Genomic DNA, 10831 nt, shown 5'->3' on the forward strand with positions numbered 1-10831 from the left:
GTGAGTTTGAGATGAGTATGATGGGAGAATTAAATTTCTTCCTGGGACTTCAAGTGAAGCAATCTCAAAAGGGAACAATGATAAGTCAGCAGAAGTACATTAAGGAGCTGCTAAAAAGGTTTGACATGGAAACATCAAAAGTTATTGACACTCTTATTGCCACAGCTACTCGTTTAGATATGGATGAACCTGGTTCTCGTATAAATCAAATCATGTATAGAGGGATCATAGGGTCACTGTTGTATCTCACTGCAAGCAGACCAGACATTGTGTTCAACGTGGGCCTTTGTGCAAGGTTTCAATCCAATCCAAAGGAATCTCATCTGAAGGCTGCCAAGAGAATATTGATATATCTCAAAGGAACGCAGAACCTAATTTTCTACTACCCCTCAGGTGACAACTTTAGTCTTATTGGGTATGCTGACGCTGATTATGTAGGATATCTGGTGGATAGGAAAAGCACGTCTGGGATGGCACATTTCCTGGGTTCTTGCCTAATGTCATGGGGTACAATGAAGCAAAACTCAGTGGCACTCTCAACTACAGAAGAAGAATATGTAGCTGCTACTTCTTGCTGTGCTCAATTGTTGTGGATCAAGCAGCAACTGGAAAACTTTGGAGTGTTCTCACATTGTGTGCCTCTCCTATGCGACAATACAAGTGCACTCAATATGGCCAAAAATCCAGTCCAACATAAGAGAACCAAGCACATTGATGTGCGTCACCACTTCCTCAGAGACAATGTTGAAACGGGGCTCATTTGCATGAAATTCTGCAGCACAGAAGATCAGATTGTAGACATATTTACTAAGGCCTTAAGTAGAGAACATTTTGAAAGAAATCATCTGGCACTGGGGTTGATAAAACCCAACTGAGAACCTGGTCCCTCGATGATTGGTTATGAAAGAAATGTTCAGGTAAAATTAGCTAAAAAGTATTTTCTGGCAAAGTCTAACTCATCTTTTTACCGTTACAGGTAGACACGCATGATGATTACAGAGCAAATAGGCAGTTGATGCAGTACGCGCTGGTAAAAGGGGCAAAGCTTATAGATGCAAGAATTAGTCAGGGAACCTGGTTCTCCTGACACAGGTTAGTAGTTTCTCTGTTCTCTCATGCACAATTTTGAACGGTTAAAACAAGTGCCATGTCATCAGTGTGTTAGTTTCTTTTCTTTGCGTCTTTTGAACCCAAACGTCTCACCCGTTAGAAATCGACCCGACTCCCAAAACTGCCGCCTTTTCCTAACCGGTCCCTCATCAATCTTAAATACATCCATCATTGTCACAACTCCTCATCTCAAATGTTAAAATTTTCCTTCTTCTTTCTCTCTTTCAAACTACCCATCTCTTCTTCTCAACTCATCACTTCTCTCCATGGCTGAAAATCACGAAACCTCAAGTGTTCCAAGTGACACCCCCATTGCGTCATCAGCTATTCAAACACCGATATTAGACTCATCCCTCAACACTACCACTAGCCAAAACCCTAGGGCAGAGTCACCCCCACACTCCGTCTCCTCTCCTACCCAATCGAGTTCTGGTTCTCATAGGAGTCGCAAAATCTCAACTCCTAAAAGATTTGTGGTTACAAGCTCTCCTCGTGCCTCGCCGGAAAAACTGGGTGAAAAGGGTCATGTTGATGAAGAAGAGAATCAGGAAATCTCTAGTCCTCTTTTGGATGAAGGCTCAAATGTAGATCCAACTACTGGTTCTGAGAATGCCTTAGTTCCCAAACTTGAGCCTACAGGTACAACTTCTTCTTCTTCTTCTGCGATTTCAATGGAGTTACAAGAGAAAGAAGTAATAGAGAACATGCTATCTATAGCTAATGTAGGGGTTGTTATAGAAGGAAGCGCGGATGGGTCTGAGGTTCAGAGGGAAGAGTCTAAGACTGTGGCAGAGGGTAGAGAGCTTATGCCTGTTGAGCAATCGGCACAGGACAATACTACTGGGTCCCAAATGAGGGACCTGATCCCTCCTCAGAGGATCCAACTCAGGGGTCCTCTCAAAAGCCCCAGGTCAGCATTGATCCTGCTCCCTCCCCTCATTTCGATGCTGAGCCTTTGTCTATGGTCATGCCTGAGATGAGATCTGATTCTAAAGAAGTAATTGAGGAAAGTGAAGAGGATTCTGATGATATGTCAATTGCTAGCTTGATTAGGCGTAGACCAATGGTTGCTCAAGAGTCAAAGTTGTGAGCGAGAAGATAGTACTAGTTGTGAATGTGGATGATGAAGTAGAAGAGGAACCTGGTTCCTTGACTAGAAAGTGCTCAGAGAAGCATGGTTTCCCCAAGCCTTAAAGGGGATCTTCTATGTCTGCTGAAAGTCTGATCAAGTATGATGATGTTGTCGCTAGTGAAAATGTGGTGAAAGAATCTGGTGATAAGTTGGTAGAAGAGTCTACTGGTAGGGTGATGGAAGAATTGGGTGAAAAGTCTGTGAAGTTTGATGAAAAAGGAAAGAATGTTCGCAAGTCTGCTAAGAGAAAAACTGATACTGACGAGGAACCTGGTTCCTCAAAGAAGGCCAAAATTGGTGATCCAAGGAGTGTTGGGAAAAAGAAGTTGAGGAATAAAAAGGTGCTATGGGGCCGCACATTTGCCCATGACATTTTGAAGAAGGCTGGTATGAGACAGCTGGTTGAAATTTGTGAGTTTCAACAGTGGACACATTTGTTCACAAGTGATGCTCCAAAAGTGTATGAGGAGGAAGTTCAAAGTTTCTATGCCGACCTCTTCAAAGTTAAGGATGATCACATCTGCGTGCTGGTAAATGGAATTGATATGGTAATGGACTCTGCTTTGTTGGGATATATTCTGGGTGTGCCTGCTGAAGGGTTGTCTAGTGTTCAGGGATCTTGTTCTCAAAATTTCAGAAACGCCATCCTGAAGGACAGAGCAGTTCAGCAAGGGGAACGGGTACAGAAGAAGGCCCTCCTTCCAGTGTACCAACTGTTATTTGAGATGGTGAATAAGGTCTTGCTCCCTCGTGCTGAGAGAAGATCTATCACTTCTCGTGCAGACTTATTCCTCATGGAAGCACTGGACAACTTCGCTACCATCAACCTGTTTGGGATCATGATAGAGCACATGCAGAAAGTGACAGATTTTAAAGATGGTAATCATGGGCTGCCTTATGGGTTCCTTCTCACGAAGGTCTTTGATTACTTCAAGGTTCCTCTGGGACAAGCAAAAGTGGGCACTAAGAAGCAAACTTTCTCCAAGTCCACTCTGGAAGAATGTGAGTGCATTGATAGGGCTGGAGGAGTTGGAAGTACTTCTACCATTTCTCAGTTAATCAATGCTCAGAACAGTGCTACTGCTGAGATAAGGCAGTTAAAATCAAGGAATGCTATTCTTGAGAGTCGGTTGAGTTAGCTTCAGGAGGCACCGGGTTCCAGTATCTCTCAAAGTGAAGAGGTTGCCTGTCTGACCAAGGAGAATGCTGAGCTCAAGAAACAGATGGAGGACGTGAAAGAGAAATTGCTCAATGAGAAAATGTCGGCGAATGCTCGAATGGATCTCGTCTTCCAAACCCTTGTCTCTACCTCTAAGCCCTCTCCTTCCAGTTCTCCCTAAACAGTGTCCCCTCAGTGTCAATTCTTAAGTATTGGTTTCCTATGATTAGTTTTTTATGATGTTTGTGGTATTTATTTTTGTTGTTCTGGATTGTGGATGGTTGTCAGTAACATTGACTCTGCTTCCTGTTTTCAAATCCAAATTGTTTAATGGAAGCTTTTCCCTTTTTGCTGTATATGCCTTATCTTTATGATCTATTTTTAGTCATGTTGTGTGCACACAAGTGACATGAGTAACTCAAGCTAGACTTCTTTCTGCTATAAACCCGTTACTAATCTTTTTATGATGCCAAAAGGGGGAAAAATAATTTAGGGGGAACAGGATGGGAAACAGATTCAGGGGGAATTCAGAAAATGTTAGTTCTTAGGGGGAACTTGAATTATAAGTTTGTCATCATCAAAAAGAGGGAAATTGATAGGCTATATGTATATCCCTGTTATGTTTTGATGATCTAACAAACCTACTGTCAAGAACCAGATAAGGAACCTGTTACACATTCTCAAGACCTTAAGATCAAAAGGTTCCAACTTGGGATATGGTTCAACTCTTCAGAGTCAAAGGAACAACAGAGGGAACAGATAGCTACCGTTTCCTGAGAAAACTGCACAAGTCAACTGCCCCATCTGTAAAGTTACTGCCTGCACACGCTACAGTGCAGAAACAATGCAACAGTCAACTTTACGGGGAGTGTCTTTTACCTACCTTGCTTACATCATCCTAGTGATGTCACAAATGCATTATTAACATCAAGGAAGGTAAAACAAATGACTTGAACACTTAAGAGAATTTGCCAAAAAACACTCTGTGTGATTGATCATCAAGAAAACGATTCTCAAGTGCACCAAAAACAAAGAATAACACTGCTACGGACCAGTTCCCCATATTAAGTTAAAATATGTCCTTAGTTGAGTTGTAAATTTATAATAGTTCTTCAAATGTAATTCTTACTTAGCTTGTTTAGAAGCATTCCGTAGGAAACCCTTTGTAAATCATAAACTCTTGTATTTGTGTCTTGCCTAGAGTTAGTCGAGTTGTAAAGTCTTTGTAAAAAAGTTATTACAAAGTGGCTTATAATAGTATGTTACAAGTTAGTGAGGGATTAAGAGGTTAATTCCTAGGTTGCATAGGTTGTGATCTGAAAGATGCTCAGTAGTGAAGTTGAAATCCTACAAGGGTAGGTCGTGATTTTTAATCCCGTTGAGCTGGGAATTTTCCACGTAAAAACTCTTAGTGTTATTTACTTTCTGCTGTGTTCGTGTAATCTGTGGAAACTAATAGAGAACCTGGTTCTCTATATAGTTTGGTGGACCCTCGAATTCTATCAAAAGAAGATCAAATTTGTTAAAGGTTTACCATTAATTATCTGAAAGCATAAATATTTCTGGAGCAAGACTTGTTCCATATTTTGTGATGCTAGGCTAGTGTTTACCCAAAAATCAGATAGAGTTGAATTTGTGTATGGTTCTAAGGACACGTGATATAACTTGATACAAATTGTAGAGCGAAATGTAAAAATCTCTTTTCTTGGCAAAATGGAAGGAAATATGAAACAGAGAAAAGGAAATGTTCATGAATCAGACAACGTCCTCCGTAAATGTGTTAACATCCCCCCTTTTATATTAAAGGGATCCTACTTTTTCTATAATAATAAAAATATGTAGTGGAAATCCCACGATAAATTATCTTTTCCTTGATTTCTGCCAAGATTCTCTCCCATAGTGTGGTTGCAACGGCTCTTATCTGCGAGCTCGATACTGGCTCGAGCTCGGTATTGGGTCGAGCCCTAGGTCTTAGTTCGAGCTCGATTCTGACTTGGGGTCTCGATATTCGGGGTGAGTGTTGGTCGGTCTAGGCATCTTCGATAATCTCCGCCTTGCCTCGTAGTTCGATTTGGATATGAGCTCAATAATGATATCGAACTTGTCATTGATCGGTCTTATAGCTCGAAGCTCGACGCCCTTACTTCGAACCTCGATCGAGCTTGTCATGCAGATACCCTTTGATCGAAACATCATCGTCTCGACCAGTCCGTATGACTGAGTCAATCAGTTTTGACCGTACACAGATAGTCCCCTCGTTTCTCGGAAAGGGATGTGGCGAGAAACGATATGATTTCCCAACAGCTCGATCAGATATATGCTGACATTTACATCGATCTCGACTATGACGTATGTGATATCTGTCCTATCGGCTCGGTTTTACCGAGGCATTTAATGTGTGTCAGACGGTGGACACCCACCGCTGATATTGAACCGTCATTGCTTCAATCTATAAATAGCCTTTCCTTCCGCCATTCATCACTTTTACGTCTTCAATCTATAAATTTTCTAAGTTCCTTTTTGTCTTTTCTGAGTTTTCTGCCTGCAAATCTGTGAGTTTTATTGCAAATTCTTTCTTAAAACACCAAATACTCCCGTTCTTTGTTCACAGAATTTTAAATGGCAAAAACGTTTAAAACTGTTCCGCAAAAAGAGACCGCTTCTTGCATCATGAGGCCTTTCTTCGAATCCGGGAGGAGCATGATGCCGAGGTTCGGAGCCTCACTGAGAAGAGCGACTCATACAAGCTCCTTAGTGAAAAACTTCAAGCAGATTTGACAGCGGCTCGGGAAGAGCATGAGGAGATGGCTGAGCAGGTATTCCGAATGTTCCATGATAGTGAAGATGAAAAAGTGATAACCATTAACGATCCGATTCTGCAGGTTCGGCAGAGGATCGAGCAAATCGGACGGCTTAACTCACAGGTAGATGCGTTAATGGCCGAGGCAGAAGAATTTAAAAAGTGTATGGATATCCTTGCCTAAAAAAAGGAAGCCATTCAAGCTCAGTTGGAGCTGTCTGATGCCCAGCTTCGATCTTCGAAAGAAAATACTTTGGGGCAGATCGAGAAGATGAAAGAGCTTCAACATCGGTTGGATTTGGCTACTTCAGATAAAGCAGATTTAGCTAAAGAACTTGAAGTGGCCAGATTTGAGGTGATCGAAGCCAATAAAAGAGCTGATGCCAAAGTGGCTCAGTTCAGGATCAATGTCGAGGTTAACCAAGCCAAAGCTGAGAGCATGGTCGAATATGCAAAATGGCAAGCTCGGAGAGAAGCTCTCGAGGAGGTCAGAGCTCCGGGCTTCAATATTGGGATTGAGATTGAAGTTGCCAGGGCGGAGGAGAACAAAGCTCGAAGGTTGGCCTTTCGTGACTCGGGGGAGTCAGAAGATGAGGATGATGCCGAAAATACGGCCTCCAATGAAGATTGAGTCATTTAGGGCCTTAGGTCGTTTGCTGCGTTCTTTGGATACCACTTTCGGTTTTTTATAAAGAACTTCCTTTTGGCAGAGTAGCCGCCTCTCTACAAAAAATTTGTAAATATAAATCTTTCTTCCTTTTGAAGCAAAATGGCCTTTCAAGCTAAATAGATAGTTTGAATTTTAATCTATGTTGCCTTCGAGCCTTGTAGGTAGTCCCATTTGCTTTATCGGGCTCGAACATCCTTCAGCCTTAAATAGTCACGTGTTCATTTGAATTCGAAGAAATGAGTAATTTTACTCGAAGTAAAGTAGCTCATAGGCGTAATGGTCGAGTGAGTACTTGCTCGAACTCGAAATAAAGTAGCCTGTAGGTTCAGTGAATAATTTGAACTAGAAATAATGTAGCCCGCAGGCGTAATGGTCGAGTGAGTGCTTGCTCGAACTCGAAATAAAAATAGCCAGTGGGCTTAGTAGTCGAGTGAATGATTCGAACTCGATGCAATGTAGCCCATAGGCGTAATAGTCAAAGTAGCCCGTAGGCTTAATGGTCGAGTGAGTGCTTGCTCGAACTCGAAATAAAAGTAGCCCGTAGGCTTAGCAGTCGAGTGAATGATTCGAACTCGATGCAATGTAGCCCGTAGGCGTAATAGTCAAGTGAGTGCTTGCTCGAACTCGAAATCAGCTTAAATAGTCAAGTGTTCGTTTGAATTCGAAGAAATGAGTAGTTTTGCTCGCAATAATGTAGCCTGTAGGCGTAATGGTCAAAGTAGCCCGTAGGCTTAATGGTCGAGTGAGTGCTTGCTCGAACTCAAAATAAAAGTAGCCCGTAGGCTTAGCAGTCGAGTGAATGATTCGAACTCGATGCAATGTCGCCCGTATGCGTGATGATCGAGTGAGTGCTTGCTCGAACATAAAAGTAGAATGTGGGCTTAGTAGTCGAGTGAATGATTCTAACTCGATGTAAAGTAGCCCGTAGGCTTAGAAGTCGAGTGAATGATTCGAACTCGATGCAATGTAGCCCGTAGGCGTAATAGTCAAAGTAGCCCGTAGGCTTAATGGTCGAGTGAGTGCTTGCTCGATCTCGAAATAAAAGTAGCCCGTAGGCTTAGCAGTCGAGTGAATGATTCGAACTCGATGCAATGTAGCCCGTAGGCGTAATGGTCAAAGTAGCCCGTAGGCTTAATGGTAGAGTGAGTGCTTGCTCGAACTCGAAATAAAAGAAGCCTGTAGGCTTAGCAGTCGAGTGAGTGCTTGCTCGAACTCGATCCTGTTTGCATGATAAATCTTGAACATTGAATATCAGTAAAAAAGATTGTCTCTGCAAGTCATTATACATGTGTTCCTATTTTGCGTCAGGGCTCAGGCCAACTATATAATCATGGTTCGTTTTGATCATTTGGCTCTTACAACGTTTCATGTTGAGACATTGTTTGTCATGAAATAACGAAGTAACTTCCTTTGCACCGAACTTGATAATTATCACAGATGCGTTCAATGATAAAGCCCCCCAGTATACGAGGTTGATTTTAAAGAGGCCTCGGATACTCATCAGTGGTATCGTTTTCGCTATATGGCTGGTATCGTTCTCTGGTCAATTTTTGCTTGGTGGTTCTTTTCGTAACGGACCTAGAAATCAACTGGTCATCTTCGACTCTTATTTTGGATTGATATCGATTGTGCACATCGGTCCAAGTAATAGCTGGGTATTCGGTCAGATTTTGCTTTAGCCGCTGTGAAGCCATCGAGCTCCGCTTGTTTAGACCTTGAGTGAAAGCTTGAACAACCCAATCGCCTGTGACTAGTGGCAGATCCATTCGTTCCATTTGAAAATGAGATACGAACTCCCTCAGCATCTCGTTATCTTTTTGTATTACCTTGAACAGGTCCAGCTTTCTGGTTTCGACCTTAATGGCTCCGGCATGTGCTTTTACGAAGCAATCTGCAAGCATAGCAAAAGAATCAATAGAGTTAGATGGTAAATTATGATACCATACCATTGCCCCCTTTGACACGATTTCACCGAAGTTTTTCAGTAATACAGATTCGATCTCATCATCTTCCAAATCATTGCCCTTGATGGCACACGTGTAAGAAGTGACGTGCTCGTTGGGGTCGGTCATTCCGTTATATTTGGGTATTTCCGGCATACGGAATTTTTTGGGGATTGGTTTTTGGGGCCGCGCTCGAGGGAAAGGATTTTGTATGAATTTTTTCGAATCGAGCCCTTTTATCATTAGCGGAACCCTCGAAATTTGATCGACCCTAGCGTTATATGTTTTCACTTTTTTGTCGTTGGCTTCGACTTGCTTTGTGAGTTCCTCGAGCAATTTAGCAATTTTAGGAGCAGTCCCCGATTCCTGCTCGTTTGATTTCACTACGGCGGGTTCCGTTCTGGGGGTGACTTCTCGAAGAAGCGGATTGGAGTTCGGCCCGCTTTGCGTATGAGTTCGGCTCTGCAACAGAGCTATCACTGCTTGTTGGGCTTGTAACATTTCGAAAATCATACGCAAGCTGACCCCGATTTTCCCCGTGCTGTAGGTGTCTCGGGCTATGGATCGAGCACCGCCCTGAACGCTTCTCCCCGGTTCAGAACGCTGATTCGCTTCTAGAGCTATCTGCGAATTGATATCCAATGGTACTTCGGCTTGAATTTCGGGTTCTTCAATTCGAGCCTCGTTGCCGTTGTCAGGTAGCCTTCCGGCCTCGGGGACCAAGTTGTTGCTTTCATCTTGAAGGCCGGCTTCGAGGTCGATAGGTAGAGCCATGGCTGATTCGAAGTTGTAAGCTGGAGTGTACTGTAGATTTATATCAAACAATCACTGTTATCCTTAGCCCCACGGTGGGCGCCAAACTGTTTACCCGAAAATCGGATAGAGTTGAATTTGTGTATGGTTATAAGGGAACGTGATATAACTTGATACAAATTGTAGAGCGAAATGTAAAAATCTCTTTTCTTGGCAAAATGGAAGGAAATATGAAACAGAGAAAAGGAAATGTTCATGAATCAGGCAACGTCCTCCGTAAATGTGTTAACATCCCCCCTTTTATATTAGAGGGTTCCTACTTTTTCTATAATAATAAAAATATATAGTGAAAATCCCACGATAAATTGTCTTTTCCTTGATTTCTGCCAAGATTCTCTCCCATAGTGTGGTTGCAACGACTCTTGTCTGCGAGCTCGATACTGGCTCGAGCTCGGTATTGGGTCGAGCCCTAGGTCTTAGTTCGAGCTCGATTCTGACTTGGGGTCTCGATATTCGGGGTGAGTGTTGGTCGGTCTAGGCATCTTCGATAATCTCCGCCTTGCCTCGTAGTTCGATTTGGATATGAGCTCAATAATGATACCGAGCTTGTCATTGATCGGTCTTATAGCTCGAAGCTCGACGCCCTTACTTCGGACCTCGACCGAGCTTGTCATGCAGATACCCTTTGATCGAAACATCATCGTCTCGATCAGTCCGTACGACTGAGTCAATCGGTTTTGACCGTACACAGCTAGCTAGTACTTTCCAATGATTATCCATGAGGAATTATTGTTCTCTCTTTCATTATCAGTTTTCCGAAACTCATGAAGTCTGGTTTTACCACATATATATTATTACAAGAGGAAGATGTCACTAACTAGATGGGGCAAGTGGCTAGTCATTAACAAAAAAGGAAACTTCCCATTTTCAAAGAGGGAAATAAATAGAAAAGGATAGTAGAATTCAGACGAGGAAACTCGACTATGGATCGAATAACTAGAAAATGGAAATACAACTTAAGATGAGAAGAGGAAATCCGACAATGAAGCTAAATTAGTAGAGGAAAATCGACAATGAAGCAAAATGAGAAGAGGAAACTCGAACATGGTTCCATTTTGTTACAGATGAATGATTAAGTAAATGACATATATTTTTCTATCTAAAAGGAACAAAAGACAGCAAACAGAACTTTGTACTCATTAAATTATACTAGTTCAGAGTAATTTTAAAGTAATACCCCTACATTAATTATATCGGTCGAAAA

This window comes from Nicotiana tabacum, chromosome 22 (assembly GCF_000715075.1).
Source record: "Nicotiana tabacum cultivar K326 chromosome 22, ASM71507v2, whole genome shotgun sequence".
Classification (NCBI taxonomy): Eukaryota; Viridiplantae; Streptophyta; class Magnoliopsida; order Solanales; family Solanaceae; genus Nicotiana; species Nicotiana tabacum.